The sequence below is a fragment of the Mus caroli genome, unplaced genomic scaffold (assembly GCF_978045245.1).
Source record: "Mus caroli unplaced genomic scaffold, Mus_caroli_1 scaffold_12, whole genome shotgun sequence".
Lineage (NCBI taxonomy): Eukaryota > Metazoa > Chordata > Mammalia > Rodentia > Muridae > Mus > Mus caroli.
In genome coordinates this window covers 73709812-73732429 of record NW_028227267.1, presented here as the reverse complement: position 1 = coordinate 73732429, position 22618 = coordinate 73709812, and the positions used below count along the sequence as shown (strand labels likewise).

At 43.5% G+C, this 22618-nt stretch overlaps 1 protein-coding gene across 13 annotated transcripts in view; it reads right to left on the bottom strand.

Annotated features, from left to right (window-relative positions):
* The window catches only part of Enox1 (ecto-NOX disulfide-thiol exchanger 1), a 584295-nt gene that overhangs the window by 148088 nt on the left and 413589 nt on the right, over positions 1 to 22618 (bottom strand). The gene's annotated exons all lie outside the window — the stretch shown is intronic.

Here is a 22618-nt window from a genome sequence, read left to right as displayed (position 1 = left end):
ACCTAGCCCGTTTCTCCTAGGGGGAGAGCCTGACATGACAGAGTGGGTATAATTGCTGTGGCTGGGTTAGAGGCATGCAGGTGTAAAATTAGCTGTATATATTTCTCAATCGTATTATATAATCGCACTTTCTTCCTTTTACTCTATCAATAAACATTTGGCCCACCCTTCTAAAATTTTTATGCCTTGTATTGAAAACAACCACTAAACTAAACAGAGCCAAAGAGGATAGATTTTCCATATAAAATGCTGAATTGATTTCCAAGTGTGACAACGAAGCAAATAATGTCAAAGGTGATATACCGGGAATTTAAAAGGATAATAAGTGTGTCGAGAATAGAGAAAAGAGAGTCCCCGTGTAAATAAGTGCAGCCGTTATAAATAAAGTCAGCAAACACCAGAACTTTCATGGGCCCAGTGATCCCGTTAGTCGGTACATATCCAAAGGCAATGACTGGAGACACCTGCATCCCCATGCACACTGCAGTGTAAGCCAGCATCCAGAGTCAACCCAGATGTCTGAGCAGATGGATTGATGGATGTACTGAGGATCTGTGGCTCAGGGACAAAGCAGTCCCAGCCAGAAATAAAAATAAGATGACTTTTGACATCTGTGATGTCATAGATGTCAGTTAAGTGTAATACATCAGGCTTACACATAGAACCAATTGCTTTATGGCAAATCTAAACAAGCAAGCAAGCAAGCAAGCAAACAAAACCAGCCACAACAAAAACTGAATTCATAAAAGTACAGGGTAGAATCCTATACACACTTTAAAACTTCAAAGCATCAGTTAGTGTGTGACAAATGGCTATGATGTATCTGTCATTAAAAACAAATCAAGTAAGCCCTTTCTAACCACAGGTGTATTTTCAAAACTGTGTACCAAGACAAAGGGATCCCTCTCTTGGGGCTTTTTCTCTCTGTAGAAAACAAGGAAGGCTATCTCTGGTACGATAAAGTTCCGAGATAAGCAGACAGTCACACGGAGGAAGGACCTGGGGGTCCTCTACTACTCTGCAATGAAAACTTTAAGCTACCTCTCCATCTCCTGTCTTTCCTGCCTCTTCTTAGGTATTTGCCCTTTGCCCTTTCTGTCCCCTTCTCCTGTTGGGTTCTCATGTACAGAGAGAGATGTCTGTCCCTCTGTAGGCTTTAATTTTTGCTTAGCTGGGCTGAGTGGTTAGACAAGTCCAACAGCAAAAGATGGAGTTCATGAAGAAGCTTGAATATATGGAAGGCCCACAGGAGTCTTCTAGCTACTGTAGGCGTGTCCATTTCTTTGTGAGCAGAACAGCCTAAGCTCTGTGACTCTGGTCTATATCCCAGTGTCCTAGCCTGGCCATATGAAGTGTTTGTAAAGCCAGGCCTGAGAGCAAAAGCTAAGTAGTCACTTTCTTAGAAAGCTGTCAGGCACGCAATCTAGGAAGTTCCTTTATGACCCTGGCTCTCAGTTTCCTAAACTGTGACACGGCTGGTTTGACTGGCATTCCTTGGAACAAGAAGAGCATTCCAGGACTCCAGAAAACTGTGACACCAGGACTCAGAACAGTGATACTGAAAAGACACAGAAGTTTAGATCAGACAAGGACGAGAACCCAAAATGGTTATCCATAAATTCCTCATAAGATATCATTGTGTCATGACATCTCATAGACGGACAGAGAAATGGACATTTAAATCACTGAAGTAAAATATCCTACATCATAAAACAGACAAACGACAGAGTTGGGAAGAGGACCAGGTCTGGTTCCATATTTAAAAATGTATAAATATGATGATTTCGATGTTCTCTCTTAAAATGTCCCAATGTGATTCGTTGCTATTATTGGTTACTTTTCTATTGCTGTTATAAAACACCATGATCAAAAGCAACGTGGGGAGAAAAGGGTTTATTTTATCTTACAGCTTCTAGTGCACAAGAGAGGGAAATCAGGCAAGATCTCAAAGCAGGAATCTGGAGGCAGGAACTGATGCAGAGACCTGGAGGTCTCTGCTTAATGGCTTGCTCCTATTTTGATGGATGCTGCACATTCACTAAGGGCCTCTTCTGGCTTCTCCAGGTGCCAAGCCTCAGCTCTTCTTCATGAGCCCCTTCACACCTTCAAAACGAGTACCACTGGGAAAACTTTACTAAGTTTGGCTACCTGTGCAAGGTAGAGCCTTAGCCTTTGGTCATTGAATACAGGAGAGTAGTTCTAAAAATGTACCTGTAAAACACACACACACACACACACACACACACACACTTCTGATGTAGATGACAATCATCAAGAAGAGACAGGGCAGAAAGGGTCTCAATGTCACAGTCACTGAAATCACTGCTTCCACAGGTGAGTGCATTAGCCAATAGGGAGGGAGAGGCGGGAGGGGTGGGGTGCTGGCCTGCCTGTGCTCTTTGTTTAATTTCATCCCTTAAGCAGGCTTCCTCTGTTTATCTGTTTCTCTCCTGGCCTGGCCCTCACTATTGTTTGCCAACTGGGGATGATTTAAGGCTGGAGGCTCTCAGGACTGCAAGCCCTGAAACTCTAGCTCCATGTATTATAATAAACAGATGTTTCCCACAAATGAGATGGGAGCCTGGTGCTGGCGCTTGCCTTCAGTTTGAACAGAACAGACGTCTATCTGCTTTCTATCTCGAGGCCAAATAGATAAAATACTCAGAAATGGAGACAAAAGACAGTATATTCCAGAGCAGAATGTTTAGTATGTAACAGGAGTTACTTTGCCGCTTCTGAGGCATCAAGAGGAAGAGACTATGAGGTTTAATGAGATCTGCATGGTGAGTGCAGAGGCTTGGAGGGGCTTAGAAAGGAATTAACACTTAAATTATGCAGGACCTCAAAGGATCTGAGATTCAGTGTATGAGTGAGAAAGGAGGAAAGGATTAGTCTGTCTTTCTCTCCTTCCTTCTTTCTTTCTTCCCTTCTTTCTTTCTAAAGAAAACATTTATAAGAATATCTGTGTCTTAGGGTTTCCATTGCTATGAAGAGACACCATGACTAAGGTAACTCCTCATAAAGGACATTGAATTAGGGCTGGTTTACAAGTTCAGAGGTTCAGTACTTTATCAGCAAGGTGGGAAACATGGCAGCGTCCTGGCAGGTATGTTGCTGGAGAACAAGCTAAGAGTTCTGCATCTTGATTTGAAGGCAACCAGGAGAGACTGTTTTCCAGGGAAACAGGAGGAGGGTCTCAAAGCCCACTTCAAGAGTGACACACTTCCTCCAACAAGTCCATCCCTACTCCAACAAGACTACACCTCCTAATAGTGCCACTCCCTGGTCCAAGCATATTCAAAACACCACATTCCACTCCCTGGCCCCATAGGCTTGCTCAAACCCATGAGTCTATGGTGGCCATATCTAGCCATAGCATAATGCAGAATACATTTAGTGCAGCTTTAAAAGTCCCCATAGTTTATACCAGTCTCAACAATGTTAAACATCCAAAGATCAAAGTTTCCTCTGTGGTTCACACATTTCCTAAACTGTAATCCCCTCTAAACTTGAAATAATAAAACAGGTCACACCACAGGGAATATACTACCATTCTAAAATGTCCTAGTGAGGAAATACAGGACAACACTGGAAATTTTATCTATTGGCAAGACCAAAAACCAGCTGAGCAAACTCTAAACCCTGCGCCTCCATGTCTGATATCAAAGTGCTCTTCGGCTCTCTAGCTCCTTTCTCATCTTTCTTGACTGCAACAACAACTTCTTTCTCTTGGGCTGCTTCCACTCCCTGTTAGCAGCTTCCTGGGCAGGTAACTCATGGTTTTGGCATCCCTAACATTTTGGGGTATCCAAGGCAACTTCAACTTACAGCTTCTTGTTCCAACGTCTGGGATCTTAGAACACATGATCTGGGCTCCTCCAAAGAGCTTGTGTTACATCTCCAGCTCTGCCCTCTGTAGCACTCTGGGCTCTGGATGACTCTACTGTTGCTGCTGTTCATGGTGATCGTCCCATGGTACTGGTGTCTTCAATATACTAGGGTCTTCCACTGTGACTAGACTTCACCAATAGCCTCTCATAGGCTCTCTTCATGGTGCTGAGCCTCAACTTCTTCGAATGACCCCTTCAGTCCTGGGCCATCAGTTGCAACTGAGGCTGTAGCTTCTTCACCAATGGCCTTCCATGGCTTCTCACAGTGCCAAGCACCAGCTGATATTCATGACCCCTTCATGCCTTCAAAATCAGTACAACCTGGGTAACTCTTACACATTATCAAGTTCATCTGCAGCATGGGGTAAAACTTGGCTATCTCTGGAATAAAGCTTCTTTGTGCTCTCAGAAACACTCCCCAGAAGATTTCACCCAGTGATGCTGGTTTTTTGTTTGTTTGTTTGTTTGTTTATGTTAAACTCCAGATTTTATTCCCCTCCTGTCACACTCAGATTGTACCACATTCCATACCTCCTTCCTGTTCCCCTGTCTCTTCCCATACCTCCTTCCTGTTCCCCTGTCTCTTCGAGGATGTTCCCATACCTTACCCCTACCCCACCAGACCTCTAAACTCCCTGAGGCCTCCAGGTGCATCTTCTCTGACTAAGTCCAGACCCTACAGTCCTCTGCTGTATGTGTGGGAGGCCTCATATCAGCTGGTATATGCTGCCTGGTTGGTGTTCCAGTATCTGACAGATCATGGGGTCCAGGTGAATTGAGACTGCTGGTCCTCCTCCTCAGCTTCTTCCAGCTTTCTTCTAATTCAACCACAGTGGTCAGTAGCTTCTGTTCATTGGTTGGAGCTCTAGTTAATCAGCATCAACTGTCCCAGTAACCCCTTCTATTCTTGACTCTAAAGTTGGAGCCACAAGGCCAAAACTGCCAAATTCTGCTGCTTCCTGGGACTGAAACATGACTCCCCCTGTTCTATTACATCATTGCCAGCTTTCTGTTTTCCAATTTCTTTACTACTTAAGCTTGGCTGTCCTGAAACTTGCTCTGTAGACTGACCCTGAACTCAGAGATATGCATGCCTCTGTCTCCCGAGTTCTGGGATTAAAGGCATGTATCACTATGCCTGAACCTAAATTTTTCTCTACCTGGTAATTTCTCTGGCCCAGGCAAGCCTTGAGCTCAGATATTTATTTGCGTCTGTCTTCTGGGATTAAAGGTGTGTTCCACCATGCCTGGGCCTAAGGGCCTAAGCTTTTCATGGCCGTTATGCCTCAAGATCTGGATCATACCTGTATCCTCCACTTCAGGATTGTAGTTCATGCTAGATTAAAAGTCCAAATAAAAACAATAATCAGGTAATAGTGTCTAACATGATGTAACTACTCCTTTGTTCAACTGCAAATGCATAAACAATAAGCTCACCTGGGTGGGATCTTGCCCCAAGGTCACCACTTCCTTAATTCCATTTAATATCCTTGAACATAGAATTTAGCTCCATTTCACTTCCTGGTGTCCTTTGAAACATACATTTTGTGTTTTTCCTTTCCAAGCTTGCTATGCTTAGTCAAAATACTCTTCATGAGAGTAAACTAGAAGACAATTCACTGAATCTCTTTACCTTAGCCTCTGGTAGACTCCTCAGACAAGAGCAAAAAGCAGTCACATTGTTCACCAAAATATTAGAAGAACAGTCTTTAAGCCACATACTAAAGTTCTTTTCCACTGAAATCTCTTGGGCCTGTTTGCATAGTTTGAACCATCCTTAGCACCAATATCTTCTAAAGTCCTACAAGGATGGCCCATTTAATCCTTCATAAAGCATTCCATGGCTTCCCACATCCAAAGTCCCCAAATCAACATTCCTCCAAACAAAAACATGGTCAAGCCTATCATAGCAACACCCCACTCCTAGAACCAACTTGTCTTAGAAAGGGTTTCCATTTCTATGAAGATACACCAGAGCCAACTCTTATAAAGGCAAATATTTAATTGGGGGGGGGGGGGCGGCGCTGGCTTACAGTTTCAGGTTTAGTACATTATTATCATAATAGGAAGCATGGCAGTATGCAGGCAGACATGGTGCTGGAGAAGGAGCTGAGAGTTATGCATCTTGATTTGAAGGCAACCAGAAGAGACTATCTTCCAGGAAGTCAGGAGGAGGGTCTCAAAGCCCACCCCACAGTGACACACTTCCTTCAACAAGGCAATACCTACTTCAAGACTCCTCTTAGTGCCACTCCCTGGGCCAAGCATATTCAAACCACCACAATCTGCATAAATGTAAAGTATTTTTCACGGCATAAAAGCATATTATGTTAGCTCAGGAAAGGAAAAGCAGAAGCTCTAAAAAATACACAGCAGACACAGGTAATGACAATGCAAATGCCTCACAGTGAGAGCAACCACTGTGAAGTCCTTGGACAAGGAGCTACAGTATCTACCCTGGGAAAAGAGGAAGCCAGTTCACAATGCAACATGGGAGGGTCCAATCTAGGACATAAGAGGAATATCCTTTCAAAACATAGGCCATCCAAAGGTTCTTCATACCTTGGCCTTGTCCAGTTCTTCTTGTCTCTGTCTCCAAAGACATGGACAGCAGGAGGGAGGAACTTATTGGTGTGTGTTTCTTGTTTCGTATGGGAGGATGAAAGGCTAAAGCAGAAGTCTGGCTTGTGGGTTCATATCATAGTCCAGAATTTTACAGCTGAGATGAGCATCTCTATTTTTGGTACTGGGATTGAACCAAGCCTTGTGCATGCCAGGCAAACACTCAATCACTGAGCTCAGCCTTCAGCTTTCTTTCCCCTTTTTGTTTTGAGACACACTAACTTGCCCAGGCTAACCTTGAACTCATTTTGTGGCCCTCAAACTTGCTGAAGCTTCTTCCTGTGTAGCTGGTTGTACAGACTTGACAAGATGGGTGCTTTTCACGGTGTGGTTCGAAGATGTTGCATTTAGGATTTTAATGTGATGAGAGCTGAGCTCACTAGCTTCGTTCATTCAACACTTCTTGGGCACTTACTGCTGCCGAGAGCTGCCGAGGACAACTATACACCTTCTTCACTTGGGAAATCACAGGATTTGATGGGTCCCAAGCCCAGAAAAAAAAAAAAAAGATTGACTACATGCGCCAAATCTAAGAGTTATCGAGGAAGGGGACTGCCAGCAGACAGTCTTATAAAGTATGAGGAATTCCAAGCAATTTCCCAAGATCTACTATGAGGTGCACAGGACAAGTGGCCATGACATACTGAGAAAGCACAAGGCAACTCGAAGACCAGAAGGGATGGTGATACAGGAGCTGGTGAGTGTCACTGTCTTCTTGCTGGAGTGGCAGTTCCTTGCATGCCAGATGTCTATCTGGTGGCTGGTCATTGTGCTGTGTGAGTTGCCCCACCCTCCCTGTTTCTTTGCCGATTGTTCCCATGTAGTGACTTGACCTTGCCCAGTCATTTCCAGTGGACACCTTACTAAAGACAGTCCTATTTAAGGTGAGAGAGAATCTGACCTCATTGGGGGAAATAAGAAAAAAAAAAAGGCAGCTGGGTCTCTCAAAGATCAAAGCTGCATATAACTAGGTCAGGTCTGAACAGAGAAGACAAGCTGGGGCTGGGGCTAGGGGGACAGAGACAAGCTGTCAGTGCCGAAACCAGGTCTGGCTCGGAAGGCAGAATACAGTGTTCCAAGAGAATAAGAGGAAGGAGAGAGCCATCAGGAACAGGAACATGGCCGGTTTCCTCCTGAGCCTGGGATGCTCTGATAAATGACTAAGGACACAGACTGCCAGTAGTCCATAATAAGGGCCTAAGCAGGGCGAGCATACCAGCGCCCTGTTCAGATGTTACAGGGCGCAGACTACTCTGGTCCCTGGCTCTAGTGGGCTTAGCAAAAAGAACACAGGGCCAGAGGTTAAGAACTGCTAAGCATCTGTCAGGTTACCTCTGCTGAGCCTCACGCTGGAGAAGCAAGATAGATAGGGTTTAGATGTCAGAACCAAAGCCCAGGACTTGGGGAAGGAGCTGATGCCCTACTTCTCAGGCATGCAGCACAGGTCAAAGGATGGGGCTCTGGGCTCTTTCTCCAGCCTGAGGCCAGAGGTATCTTAGGTCCTGGGAGGGGCTGGGAGGTGCCAGGACTGGGAGAGGGGCAGAGAAATGGCATGGAGGGGCAGAAAGCCAGGCAGCACTGCTTCTCTTGTCGAAGATGACTTAAATAAGACTCATTACCAGGCTACTGGGGAGCCTGTTGATACACAAGGCATTCTGTCTCCTGGGAGCTTAGAATTAAGAGATTTTTCTCAGAGAAGTCTCCATTTTCAACTGATGAAAGTTGGTTGTCTATAATGTCAGTAAGGATACGGTAGTGGTCTGAATGAGAATGGTCCCCCATAGGCTCACATATTTTTGGGAAGGATAAGGGGGTGTGGCCTTATTGGAGGCAGTGAGTCACTGGCATGAGCTTTGAAGTTTGAGAAGCTGACATCATTCCCCAGTAGGTGCCTCATGCTTGTGGATGAAGATGTGAGCTCTCAGTGACTGCTCTAGCACTGTGCCTGCTGCCATGCTCCCCATGGTGACAGTCATGGGCCCTACCCTCTAGAACAGTGACCCCACATGTTACCTTTATGCATTGCCTTGGTCATGACACTTGTCACAGCAATTGAAAAGTAATTAGGACACATGTGAACATTCAATTTTTTTCCTTTGCTCAGACATTTTAAAACAACTCTGTGAAAAGCAGGGGGAAAAAAAAATCATTTTTCCAAAAGTGATCTTGACATCATGGGTTCAGATTTGAACATGTGAGTGTTGTATGTTTTGATGCATTTTTTTTTTTTTTGCCCAGGTATTCTTGGCTGCCCCTTGCTGAGACAATATGTCTAAAATTAGACTATAAGCTAATTTTAAAAAGAGCGTGCTTGCTCTTTTTGTTAAGATGAGGTCATAATGGATTAGAGTCCGTCCTATCTAAGTAGCTTGTAAACTCAGATGAGGACAAAAGACATACACAGACACCCAGGAGAATGCCTTGTGGTGACAGAGGTGGTGACTGAGGGCATGCAGCTGCTCGAGCAGGATCCCAAGGACAGTCACCAGACACCAAAACCAAGAGAAAGGCATGAGACACATTCTGCTGGAGAGCCAGCCAAAGAATGGACTCGGTAGATACCCAAATCTCAGCTCTCTGGCCTTCAGAACAGAGAATATATTTCTGTTGTTTCAATCTACCTGATTTGTCATAGTAACCCTATGAAACTGGTACAGGGAGGCTGTGAGGGAAGGGATGCTGAAGGGGTTAACAGTCAGCTTCCCCTACCTCTGATTTTGAGACAGAGTCTTGCTATATATACAGCTCAGGCTTGCCTAGAGCCTTCTATGTAATCCAAGCCAGCATGGAATTTACAATCTTCCTGTCTCAGGCAGCCATGAATGTTCAAGGATTGTGGGCTCAACCTTATTTCTTTAAAATGACTTCTAGTTAAGTAATGGGAGTGTAAAAAGAAAAGTTATTTTCGAAATGTATTTATTGAGATGACAGGTGCAGAGGTACTTCTAAATATTCTCTGAGACACAGATGCTCAGACTAGCTCCCCAGAGGCAGAACTGCTCTTAGTCTTTCCCTTCCTGAAGAAACAAACCCTGAAGATTGCTCCGGAGTCGTTGAGAAAAATAAGCTACACAGATTCCATGTTAACCTAACGGTGTACTTTGCAAGATAAGTGAATGCCTACAAGCAGGATCTCTGGGGAAGTGAAATGGAAAATTCGCCTATGATCTTTCTGAAGGGATCCAAAGGTGGAGAGGTATGTTTTCCGTTTAAACCCGAGATGCATCTCCAGTGTGCGCTCCTCCGGGCTTGCTGTGTACACTTTATAAACAAAGACCTCATTCCATCAATAAAATGCTCTGGTTCTTCGGCTGCGGACACCGTGCAAGAGAAATGGGACCGCAGCCGTCAGCAGCTAATCTCGGTACCGTTGAGTGGCGTGAGGAGATTTGCGCCCATGTTTGAGAAAATGACATGGCAGGAAGTGAATGTTTCTTCAAAGCTTCTCACAGAAACGAGTACAGAAAACTGACTGTCCAAAGATGTCGGACAGTCCCTTCTAGCAACCTGTGTCAGGAGCCTGACACACGTCCTTGGGGAGCAGGGTACCGCATTGTCTCCGCCTGTCGGAACTCAGTCATTATTTTCAATTTTTGGTGATAGAAATAGATGCAGTTTATTAAACAGAAAAATAAGGCTCCCAGAGAGTAGAAGTGAAAGATCGGTGCTTGAGATGCCCAGTCTAAGTTAACCAACTGCACTGGCAGGAACAGAAGAGCTGACAATGAAACTGAGGTTCTGGGCCTATGAATATGGCGATTCAGAGCTGAAAGGGCGTGGCCACTGCTCTGTTCTGTCATCTAGAGCGAGTGCTGAAGAAATTAACTTCTAAAGCCGGACGGTGGTGGTGCACGCCTTTAATCCCAGCACTTGGGAGGCAGAGGCAGGCGGATTTCTGAGTTCGAGACCAGCCTGGTCTATAGAGTGAGTTCCAGGACAGCCAGGGCTACACAGCGAAATCCTGTCCAATGGCTTTTCTAAAGGTATGAATCCAGGTGAGTGTGGGGCGGAAATGTGAGCCCAGAGTGCTGCGTATTCTTCACGTTGCATGGGCTTTCCTGGCGCCCGTGGATGGTTCCAGGGTCCGTGCACTCCACTCCCCAACAGTGACCTTTCCATCTCTGGAAGGGCGCCACATGTGAAACAGATCCTCACACACTGGCTCAGGCCCAGGCAACCTGTGGTTAGATCCATTACTCTGAGCTCCCGGCTCCTGGGAGCAGGTCTGATCCTCTTTCCCACCACTGGTCCTTTCCTGCAATGGTCACATCTAATTTCTCATTCGGTTCTTCTTAGCTTGTCCCTCCCCGGTCCTCACTCATTGTGTACAAAATGAGCATTCCCACCCCTCCTCTTTCATGGGCAAGCTTGTCCTTGCAGGCCACACTCAGTCACAGAAGCAGAGGAGGCCCAATCACTGCCCAGTTTGGGAGGGAAAATGTCTGGTCTTCCGGCAGGGTCCTAGTCTGTAGACATACCTTCTTAGGCAAGTCCACTTGAACTTCTCCCGCACATTTATTTCCTCCAAACCCTTTTGCTGATGACTTCTAGTTTGGAGGACAGTCACCAAGTGTCAGAGACGCACGTGGGATTTCTGAGGCTCTTATCATCTCCCTCGGTTCTGCATCTCCTCCCTCTCCTCAGTCCGTAAACCCCTGACAAAGCCCTCCAAAGTCCCGACTAGAACACTGTGAGCAGGTTACAGAACATCAAGTTTCCTGTCACCTGTAAGGTCACTGCTCTTCCTCTTAGGTCCTGGATGGAGGCTCTGCAGATGCTGGGCACTGTTATCATAGACGGCCCAGTTTCTGGATCATTCTGTTCATTCTCCTTCCTGATAGGGTTCCCATCAGCCCACGTCTGAAGTACTGTAAAGGCCTCTTTGTACTTTCTGTGCCTCCTTCCCCACCTTTCCTGCCTCCCCCTCCCTTCCTTCATCCTCTGCCTCTACATCCCTCTCACGCACCCGGACCTGGAATCAGCAGCTAGCAATGCCCATGAGGGACCCACTAGAATAGGGCCTAATTGGGGCCTCTAAATTACTTCTTCCAAACTTCTTTCCACATCGCTATCTCATTAGCTGATGATTAATTTTCTCTCTGTATGATGCTATGTGACTTTGTGCAGTAGGGCTGTTACATAATGATGGGGGTGGAGGGTGGGGAGAGAAAATCTAAATAATCCCTTGATGTGTTCTCTGCCTTGTCCAAGCTAATAAGCTTTTGGTGCCAGAGCAGACAGTAGAGAAAACAGACAAAACAGAAAAAAAAAGATAAGTAAAGAAACCAATAACAATAACAACAACAACAATAAAACCCAAATACTGAGTTGAGAACTATGTTCAAACACGTAGTCAAACATCTAAGAAACGCTTTTCAATTATTATATATCTGCCTTGTACATTGCTCTGTCTGTCTAAGGCAGTGCTTCTCAATGTGTGGGATGTGACCCCCACTGGGGTTACATAGCAGATCTCCTGCATATCAGATATTTACTTTATAACTCATAACAGTAGCAAGATTAGAGTTATGAATAGCAATGAAATAATTTTATGGTTGGGACCACCACAACATGAGGAACTGTATTAAAGGGTTGCAGCGTTAAGACAGTCGAGAACCACTGAGCTAAAGGGTAAAGACACCGAAAGACAAAATAACCAATGCTAGGACATTTCTTTCTGGTGTACAACATGGCTTTAATGGCTTTACTCTACAAAGTTCCCTCCTTTATTTGAAATCAGAGGAGGAGCCTGGCACATCTTTCTTAATTAGCTAACTATGCGGAGAGGTAGGCTTCTGTAGCCCATGGGCTCTAGGGGTGGGGGTGGGAGGATCTCCCTTTTGACGTCTGAGTCTTTCCTAGGAAGTGTGCATGGGTTAACTATGTGATTTTACTTATCAACCTCAGTTTCAGTTTATAGAAACAGCTTACAGATAGATAACATTTCATACATTAAGATAAAAAGAACAAAGGAAAACCTGTTCAATATTTAACTGAAAAACCATTCCTAACATTGTCTAGGTAACCTGTCTAGGCTTCAATGTCAGCTTCCGGTCAGAGGGGTTAAAACAAAATAGAATTGACCTTTTTACATAAGATCAGCACATGGCTGTGGACTTGCAGAGAAAATGTAAACAATGTAAAGTATGGATAAGTATCATACTGCTTTGATTTTGCTATTCAGTGGGACACAAAAGCAGTGCTGGGTGACTTAACTGTCACCCTATCACAAGGCCCGGTATCATCCTTCCCACGTGGTATTACTTCCTATAGCTAACTGCTTAAGGGAATGAAAGAGATGGTGACACTGACAGATTCAGAGTTCATATCACTCTCTTCAGACACACCAGAAGAGGTCATCAGATCCCATTACAGATGGTTGAGAGCCACCATGTGGTTGCTGGGAATTGAACTCAGGACCTCTGGAAGAGCAGTCAGTGCTCTTAACCGCTGAGCCATCTCTCCAGTCCCCTCTGTCAAAATCTTAATGAGAGTTGAGGATGGAAAGAAAAAAGATAAGTCAGAGGGTAGGGCATCTCAAAGAGGCAGTGACTCCCAGTTCCACGTTCAAGGACAGATTCTCCTGTCTCACTTATTCTGACTCCCCTGCCTCTGCAAAACTAACAGAAAGAATGCGTAGCAGACAGAGGCATTCTGAGGGTTAAAATAGCAAAGCGTTTCAAAGCATGCCTGGGACACAGTAAGCACTAGATAAATGTTGGCTATCATTTTGATACTGAATGGTGCCTGTGTTTCTGTAGTGCGGAATGTGTGCCTACCACATAAGCTGTACACTGTCAGAAAGATTAGAAGTTAGAACCAGACACTCCACCTGTGCTCCCTTCCACGTTCTGCATTTGTTACCCTAATAAACTTGTAATCCCAGTGTGTGTGTGTGTGTGTGTGTGTGTGTGTAGTGTATGGATGTGTATTACAAATCACTTCAGTGTGTGCTCATATTTTACTATTTATCTTAACTTTAACAGGTAATTGGGAGGAAGTCTAAAGGTCCTGTAGGAAAACAACTGAAGAGCCATTGTCATTAAATATACCTAAAGCAGAAATCTCTCCCAGGGTTGAATATTAAACATTTCCTCTTCCCGGGACCCACGCTGGCTGTCTCTCTGCACATGGAATGCGATGTGCTGTTTCCTCTAGATTTGCTCTAGGTCTCCTCTGTCAGGAAGATGAAAAATTACAACCACACATTCCAGCTGTGCTCCTTCCTGCATCCAACATTTCTGGTTCCCAATCAACTGGGGATTTCCTCTGTAATCCTATTTTATTCTTCTAAATGAATGTCTGTCTTATACATAGGTGTGTATGCATGTCTTTCTAATAAACTGAAACTGAACAGCACCAGACGTAGAAACCATTCTGCCATACCTCTGGGCCTGGATGGGTTTAATGTCTACCCAGTGTGCCTCTTACTGTATACAGCACCAGGGCCAACCTCTCTCTCCTGTAACTAGTTATTTCTGCCAGCATCCTGAATATTCCCAGTGGCTAAATCTTTGGAGAAATAAACTAAGTTGGAATAATGTAACTAACACATTACACCATCGGAACTGGGAATGTTCCTTAGTGACTGTGGCCTCCCTTCCCCCAGCCTGGAACCTGCTTGCTCAGGGTGGAGCTACCGGCTCATTCGTCCTGCCACGCCTACTGCTGGAACCTGCCTTTGCTGCCTGGAGGCACACACGTGTTCGTCCTGCTACTGGACCCTGAGTTACTTGGCGGGATATTGGGTTCCCTCCCCCTTCCTTTATAACTGAGTGTCTGGAAATAGTAAAATTGAGCTTTGATCAGGATGTTGTCTTAGCTCCATTCTTTCTTCCGCCCCGTCTAGATTCCTCTCTTTTCAGCGAACTGCCATTCTCAGTTGAACCTGTTCGTGTTGTGGACTGCGGGCAGGCCGCAACAAGTGACCTCGTTGATGGCCCTTCCTGCCACAGCATGGGTCAATCACTACTCAACATTAGAAATCTGAGATTTAATTTTGCACATGAAAGTCAAGCTTCAGACATTTTTTTTTCCCCTCTGGGCGTTTCAAAGTTCGAAGCAAAGAGTATCACTCAGATGTCCGTTTTAAACTAATTATTTTCTCCCTAGTGGTCATTGCAAGGAATCATTTGGCTTTCCATTTGGAAGTTCTCTCATCTCGTTCTCAGGCCCAGACCATTTAGTTTCGAGTTGTTCTTAACCCTGAATGCTTGGCTGCATTTTCAGAATTCATACACGGTCATTACATGTGCTGATCTGGATTGCACCTCTCCCAGATCCTTCCTTCTTCTATAGATAGATAAGGTGCCTGAGACTGGGAAGACTCAAGGCATTTGCCCAGCAACCTGGAGTCACACACAGGCGGGACAACACGCGGTCCACTCCGAGCTGACCACACTGAATGTCTACCTGCTGGCAGCTTCCATGGAAAGAGGAAGCTATGAGCTGATGGGAAGAAGCAGGATGCTTCAGCCCATGACCACCTCAGGCTGCTTGGCTTGGATGTGGGGGTACAAACCCTGCCCTGCCTACTTCATCGTATTTATGTAAGTGTAAGATCTGTGTGATGGATATTTATGTGCCAGCTATTTACAAACAGTTAATTAATAAACAAATGTATAGTGTAGCTTGGAATTTTTTTTTCTACTTCAATGTCCTTTAAGGCTCCACAGTAGTGCTAAGTGAATGTCTTCAGCAGAAACAGAATTCAATACATTATTCAGTACGTCATTGGAATTTAAAGAGTATATAGAAAGGTGACAAGTAAGGATGTTGAGGACGAAGAGGAGAGAGAGGAGGAGGAGGAGGTGGAGAAAAGAGTGATTCTCCTCCTTCACACTGAGAATCTGTGATTCTCAGTACTACTCCACTATTGACCATGTTAGGGCTTACAAGAAAGTTTTATATGAATAACTGAGAAACTGAGGAGTCTATCTTTTTCATTTTATGTTATTGTTCCTAGCTCGTTCTGAAATACTTGTTCATTAATCAGTCATTTATAACCTAAAAGGTGGTAGGTCATGGGTTAGGGGTACAGGCAGGTCAAAGTCCACAGTCCAAGATGCTCTGGGTACACTGTGATGCAAACACACAGCCCCAGAGCTGTGTCAGAAAGTGGTGACAGAAATCTGACAGGCGAACGCCCACGCCATCACTGAGAAGAGAGCACGGCAATCCTGAGCTATGAGGGGCCTATCTCCTTATCTTGATGCACATTATCTGTGTGACAAAGCCACTGTGTCTGTATCCAAGCACAGGGCGTTCTGTAGATACATATCCAGGTCAAGGGGCAGCTGCCTGCTGGGCTTCAGCCATCCTTTCAGAAGTGGCCATTTTCACAGCATTTACTGAATGTCCTTTTGAGGCAGAGGACTGCCCAGCCCCTTGTTATTTATCTTTCTTTATCTGAATTATTATATGCCTTTCTCTTCTTCTCAGCAGAGGAGCATCCTGGATCAGAGCTCTCCTTAAACTCAATGCACATCACACACCCCATGGGTGCAGAACAGAGGCTGCCAAGAGTAGATGGTAGATTTCTTTTTTTCTTCTTCTTTGTAAAAATAGAGAACAAGGGCTAGCTAATCTTTATCTGCTGTTGCAACTGAATGGGGATTTCCATTTGGCAGAATAGAAATGTTAGCTTGGGCGTTCATGCCTTTATTCAATTATGTTTTCTTGACTGTAACAAAAATAGATCTTTTCATATTTTTTTTCAGATACATTTGGTCAGTCAATCAAAAAAAAAATGTGGAAAATCACATCAAGTATTTAGCTTTCTTCTACAGAGTGAAGGGACAGACTTGAGAGACGTGAGACCCTCCTTTGGTTAGACCGAGCCTAGTTAAGCAGAAATACAAGAGGTTCTTGAGGTAAACTGGATGTGCCCTGGGGATCTGCCCCATCTTTCTCTATTCCGTCTCTTTCCTGTTGTCCTAGTTAGAAGCCCTGAAGCACTCAGTTTACTGCCATCAAGGCATACTTGTATTCAAGACTTGTCAGGGCTAGGAACACAAACGGATGACTAGGAGACTATTAGTACCCTCATTGTTGAAAAAGATTAAAATCAAAATCCTAAAACAAAACAAAAGGACTATTCTAGGTTGTCAGCTTGACTACATCTGAAATGAACTAACCCAAAAAATGATGGGGCACACCTGTGTGTGATTAAAAAAAAAAATCATTCAAACTGTGAAGATCCACTTTCACTCTGGATCTTTGAGGTGGGAAGACCCACCTGTAATCTAGGCCACACTTTCTGCTGGCAACCTATATGAGGTTAGGTTATATGTGGAGGATGGAAGCTCTCTCTCTCTCTCTTAACCTGCTTGCTCTCACTCTCACTAGCAAGTCTATTCCTTCACTGGCATTAGAGCCTACTTCTCCAGGATTCCTGATGCATATACTGAAGGCCAGCTGAAACATCCAACCTCATGGACAGAACAACTACTGGATTTTTGGACCCTCTGTACATGGTCATTGTTGGATTAGCTGGCCTACAGCCTGTAGGTCATTCTAACATATATCTCTATTATGTATGTATGTATGTATTCTATTATATTGTATTATATATTATAATGAATTATAGATTCATTCTATCAATTATGTTACTCAAGATAACCCTGACTAATTCAGGGTGACATTCCTAGAGTTAGAAGAGAAGCCTATTGGAAGGCCTAGGTTCAATGTCAGAGAAATTGAGTCCTACAAAGTCTCTATCAAAAATGTCATCTGTCAGACAGGCCCAGGCCAGCACTGGAATGCTACCACCCCAGGAACAAGCAGGCCTGAATGGGGAGCATGTAGACTACTCCTGCTTGATCAACTGAGTCCTGACTACTCTGCCTTTGGTTCCTCCTTCCTGCGGTCTCTCCAGGGGTTTCCTCCTGGATAGATTTCACTTCAGCCTGGCCATAGGCTCACACCTCAGGTTTTCCCTCTTGTCCCACTGCACACTTGTGATTCTTTCAGATTACAAGCCCTTCTGACTTTGGGGTGAATTGTCCTCTAGGTACCAATTTTCCACTGGCATAACACCGTGGCTGGCCTGACTGGCTCCAGACGGGTCACTGAGAAAGGTATAGAGAAGGGCGTCGACATTTCTACTGAGTGTTCTAAGTGCCAGGCAAGACTCGAAGAGAATTTCCAAACCCCAGCCCACCCGAGGTTCATGAAGTCCATGAAGAAGTTCAGGAATGGAGAACTTCAAAGTCCTTGTCTTCTAGCTAGGAGAGGCAGAGGCAGAGGGCTGGAGACACAGCTCAGCAGGTAAGAGCAGGGGCTGGTCTTGCAGAGGCTTTGCGTTTGGTTCCTACCACCTACATCAGGTAGTTAACAACTACTGGGGGATCTGATGCTTCCTGGGCACCCACACTCACGATCTATACACAGACACACCACACATGCATATAAATTAAAGTAAAATAAATCCTAAAATTAAAAAGAAAAATGAACTGGCACAGTCAGAACTCGATCTAGGCCACTCCCTTCACAATGCTCTGTGTCTTATCAGGGCTGTCAATGACAAAACCCTGAACTACAAGGACTATGGACTTTGGCCAATATACAGGATAGGAGTGATCGTCACCTGGTAAACATAAGTGTGACCATATCATTGTTCTGAGGCCAGCGTCTGTTCTGTTTGGACAGTTCCCAAGACCTATCAGTTTTAAAATATTTGGGCATCACCGTTGTCCTTATCAAAATGGAGTATGTGGCAAATAACAGATGTTTGAGTTCTACTTCTGGCAAGGGTAGAGTAAACTGTGCTTGGGTAAACTCTCCCACCTGAACCCACTAAGAACCCAGATAAACTACATGACGTGTAGGTTTCAGATACCGGGCACCAGACAGGGTAAGATAACGATTACTGAGAGAAGAGGAGCAAACAAAGAGAACTATGTGACTTTGCCAGTCTCCTGCCAGGGGACTGTTCTCTCCAGAGCACAGGGAGACACAGCCTGAAGAGCTCAGTAGTTTCCCCAAATAATATAGGTATACTTACTCATCAGTGTAGTTTATGGGGCAAGCTATCAGAGACAAAAGAACACACACACACACACACACACACACACACACACAATTAGAGGAAACCATTCAGAGACAATGAAAGGTTAGGAGGAGCTTATAGCTCCATTATCTCCATTGGCTATAGCCCAGAGCCTTGTAATCTCTGGTTATCAGGGACAGTACTGAGAATGACATTCCCTAAGAAGTAGGGCCCTGACAAAGGCTGCCCTGACCTCTCCTAGGAAAGCTCCAAATGGTCATACTGCTTTGTACTAACTTCTGTGTGTAAACGTGCTCTGGAACAGACCACTCATATGTTTACAGGGATACAAAAAGATCTAGCACTCGACATGGTAAGATTTACAGTACCTGGCAATCAATGAAACCTTGCCAGATGTGACAAATGAAGCCTTGGATCTCTGCATGTCTTCTTTTATACGTCAAAGAGAGTTAGGCTGCAGATGTCACTAATCGGCTGGCCTTCTGATAGGTTAATTCTGGGGTACCACGGTGGACTTCATATTACAGATGTTCTCAGAAGGACGAGACAGAAGAGAAGAGCTGAATGATTTCATATGACAAGGACCTTGTGCTGGCCTCAAAGTGGAAGGGGCCAGGAACCAAAGACTATGTAGATGTTACAAAAGGCACAGAAGCAGACTTTCTCATGGAGCCCTCAGAAAGAGACACAGCCACCATGATGCCTTGATTCCGGCCATGTGAGACCTACACAGGCTTCTAACCTACAGAACGGTAGAGATAAGTCTATGTTGTTTTAAGCTACCATGTTTGTGTTAGTTATTGTATCAACAGTTTAAAAAGCGAGCAGATACACAAAGAAGCAGGACAACATGACCTACGATAAGGGGGAAAATAAATGAATGAAATATTAAATAACACATTAAATGGAATTTGTTCACAAAGATATTAAATGGTAGTAGTGATTTTATGTATGTTTAAGAAGGTAGACGGCAGACTGAGAATGTTAAATAGATAAGGATAAATCCAAAGAGAATGTGCAGATGATGGGATAAGAGGTAGAGAGGAAGCCGGGCGTGGTGGCACAAACCTTTAATAATCCTAGCACTTGGGAGGCAGAGGCAGGTGGATTTCTGAGTTTGAGGCCAGCCTGGTCTACAAAGTGAGTTCTAGGACAGCCAGGGCTATACAGAGAAACCCTGTCTCGAAAAGCTAAATCAAACCAAACCAAACCAAAACCAAAACCAAAACCAAACCAAACCAAAACAAACAAACAAAAAAAAAAACAAAGAATGAGATGCTGAAGTTAAATGGAGAGAGGATGTCTTATTGAGTAATAAGTGAAATTGAGTAATGGCTAAAGATTTGATCAAAAAGGAAACAAAACATAAATACACATCAATGAAAACATTCATGAGTGGAGAGAAAACTTCAAGGGGCCTAAAGTATTTGTTCAGAATCTTATCGAAGAAATAACAGTGGAAGATGATTCATATTTGATAGACTCATAGATTCCCACATCAAGGAGGTTCTAGAACATGCGACACAGGAAACATGAGCTCCACACAGAAGCACACAGCAATCAAGTGGAATTCATGACAGCACCTCTAGCAAGAATGCATATTCAGAGCTACAAAATACAGTGATAACGCATGTCATCACGGAAGCAGCACAGGCCAGAGGCACCGGAGCAGCACTTCTGAAGTTGGACAAGGGAAACAAAACAATCGCAGCCCCGGGGAAAATGTGTCAGGAACCAACAGAAAGCTGTTGTCAGAAATGTTAAGTTCAAAAGAATCAATCATCAAATCTATGAGAAGTATTGAGAATGAGCTCCTAAGACAAATTTTATAAGATGTAAGTCAAGAGATAAATTATATAAGATATGTCATGAGCCACAAAGGTAGTAAGATATGTCATGAGCCACAAAGGTAGTAAATAACTGAAAGGGTAAATGTGTGTGTGGTTAATTTATATAAAATGTACACCCCCCCGCCCCTGTTTTTACCCTCTTTACAAGAGGATTGAGGGCTGGTGAGATGGCCCAGTGGGTAGAGTGCTTGCTGCCATGTTTGACAACCTACGTTTGATTCCTGGGACTCACATGGAAAAAGAGAGAAATGACTTTCATAGTTGCTCATCTCTATGATGTACCATGTTACACATGTTCATCTGCATATGTGTGTGCACATATGTGCACGTACAAACACAAACTAAATAAGTAAAAGATAATTGACTAAAATATAACTGCTATTTACTTGTGTCTTACAATATATGCAAAAGTAAATGGTATAGGAGCAAGTCACATATAGGGTAGGAGTATGGTTTGTACATGAATTAGTCAAGAAGGAAGTTGCAATCATAGATTCCACGAAACAAAGAAGGAAGGAACACTGGAATCGAGCATGGAACAGACAAATGAAATTATTTAGTAAAATAAAACTGTAGCTCAGCCATACTGATGATCATGTTAAAAGTAAATGGTTTAAAATCTCAATTAAAAAGCAAGGCTCATCGGACTGAATTAAAAAAAGAATGAGAGCCAGTTATATGCTGTCTAAAAAAGGCATCTTGAATATGACACCACCAACTAAAAACAAAAGAACTAAAAAAAACTATACCATGCTAACACTTGCTAATAATGGGCAAAGTTGATTTCAAACAAAAATTATTAGTAGATGTAAACATTCATTTCATTGCAATTAAAAGATGAATTATCAGGTGACCCTAAGTATCTCTAATATTCTGCACTGAGTAACAGAACTGCAGGAAAAAATTAATACAACAGAAAACTGATACAAATCAATGTTCTATAAATATCAACAACCCTCTCCTAATAATTGCTAGAATGCATAGACAGAAAATCTACATATTTAGAAAATTTAAGCAGCATTGGCAACTAATTCAACATAATTGACATTTATAGAATGCTCATGCAACAACAGCAGTAAAACATTATCTCTGGTCTTTTTCATTTTTTCAAGTACACATGGAAGAGTTATCAAGATAGGCCACATTGTAGGCATGAATCAAATCTCGATAATATAGACACAAATCACATAATGTATATTATTGGTTCACAAAGGAATCAAATTAGAAATTAATGATAAGAAGATACCTAGAGAATCACCAACTAATTGGAAACTAAACAACACATCTCCGAATAACCTGTAGGTCAGACAGAAACCAGAAGGGAAATTAAAAAAGCATCTCAAACTAAATGAGAATACAACACACAAGCCCCTTGGGAGGCAGCTCAGGGAGTGTTAGCAGACAAGTTCCTGGCACTCGGTGGCTCCAGGAGAAAAGCAGAAAGGCTGCCCAGCACTGACAGTGGCTCCTCCCGAGCAAGCCAGGGAGAGAACAGTAAACCAAACCTGGCTCAGGGAGAAGCAGGAAACAGGAGTCAAGGGACTACGAGAATAAATACTAAGAGAAAATCATACCTGGTGCTCGGTTTTGTGGGGGTGAAATTGACAAATTTCTACGTGAGCCACGGAAGGAAAGGGAGTATATTAGGCGTGATACCAGATACTGCTGACACTAGATGAGAGAAGGTTGACATAGTTAAAGAGCCAATGTATAGTAAGTATAAAGGATTATTACAGAACGCTTAGGCCAATACATATGACAAAGTGATTCCTCGAAATACACTAAGTACCAAAGCCACTGGAAGAACTCATTTATATAGCCAGTTACCTATGATGGAAGTTGAATTTCTATATATAATTGTTCATATAAAGCAAGTATATCTTAGATTGCCCTAGTCGGGAATTAATGTTAAATATTAAATACAAAGAAATATGGATTGTACACAAATTTTTACAGTCATATGAAAAGTGGTGCATATCAATTTGTGAATGTGTGTATATGTATGTGTTTATATATGTGTGTGCATGTGTGTTTATATGTATGTGTGTATGTATGTATGTGTGTATGTATGTGTCTATGTATGTATCTGTATATATATGTGTGTGTATGTATGTATATATTATGTATTATGTATGTATATGTGTGTGTTACTTGACAACTGATTTTAGGATTCTATCATTCCTCTGATACCAAAATCAGGCAAAAACAGAAGGAAAGGAAATTATAGCCAACATCCTTCATGAACC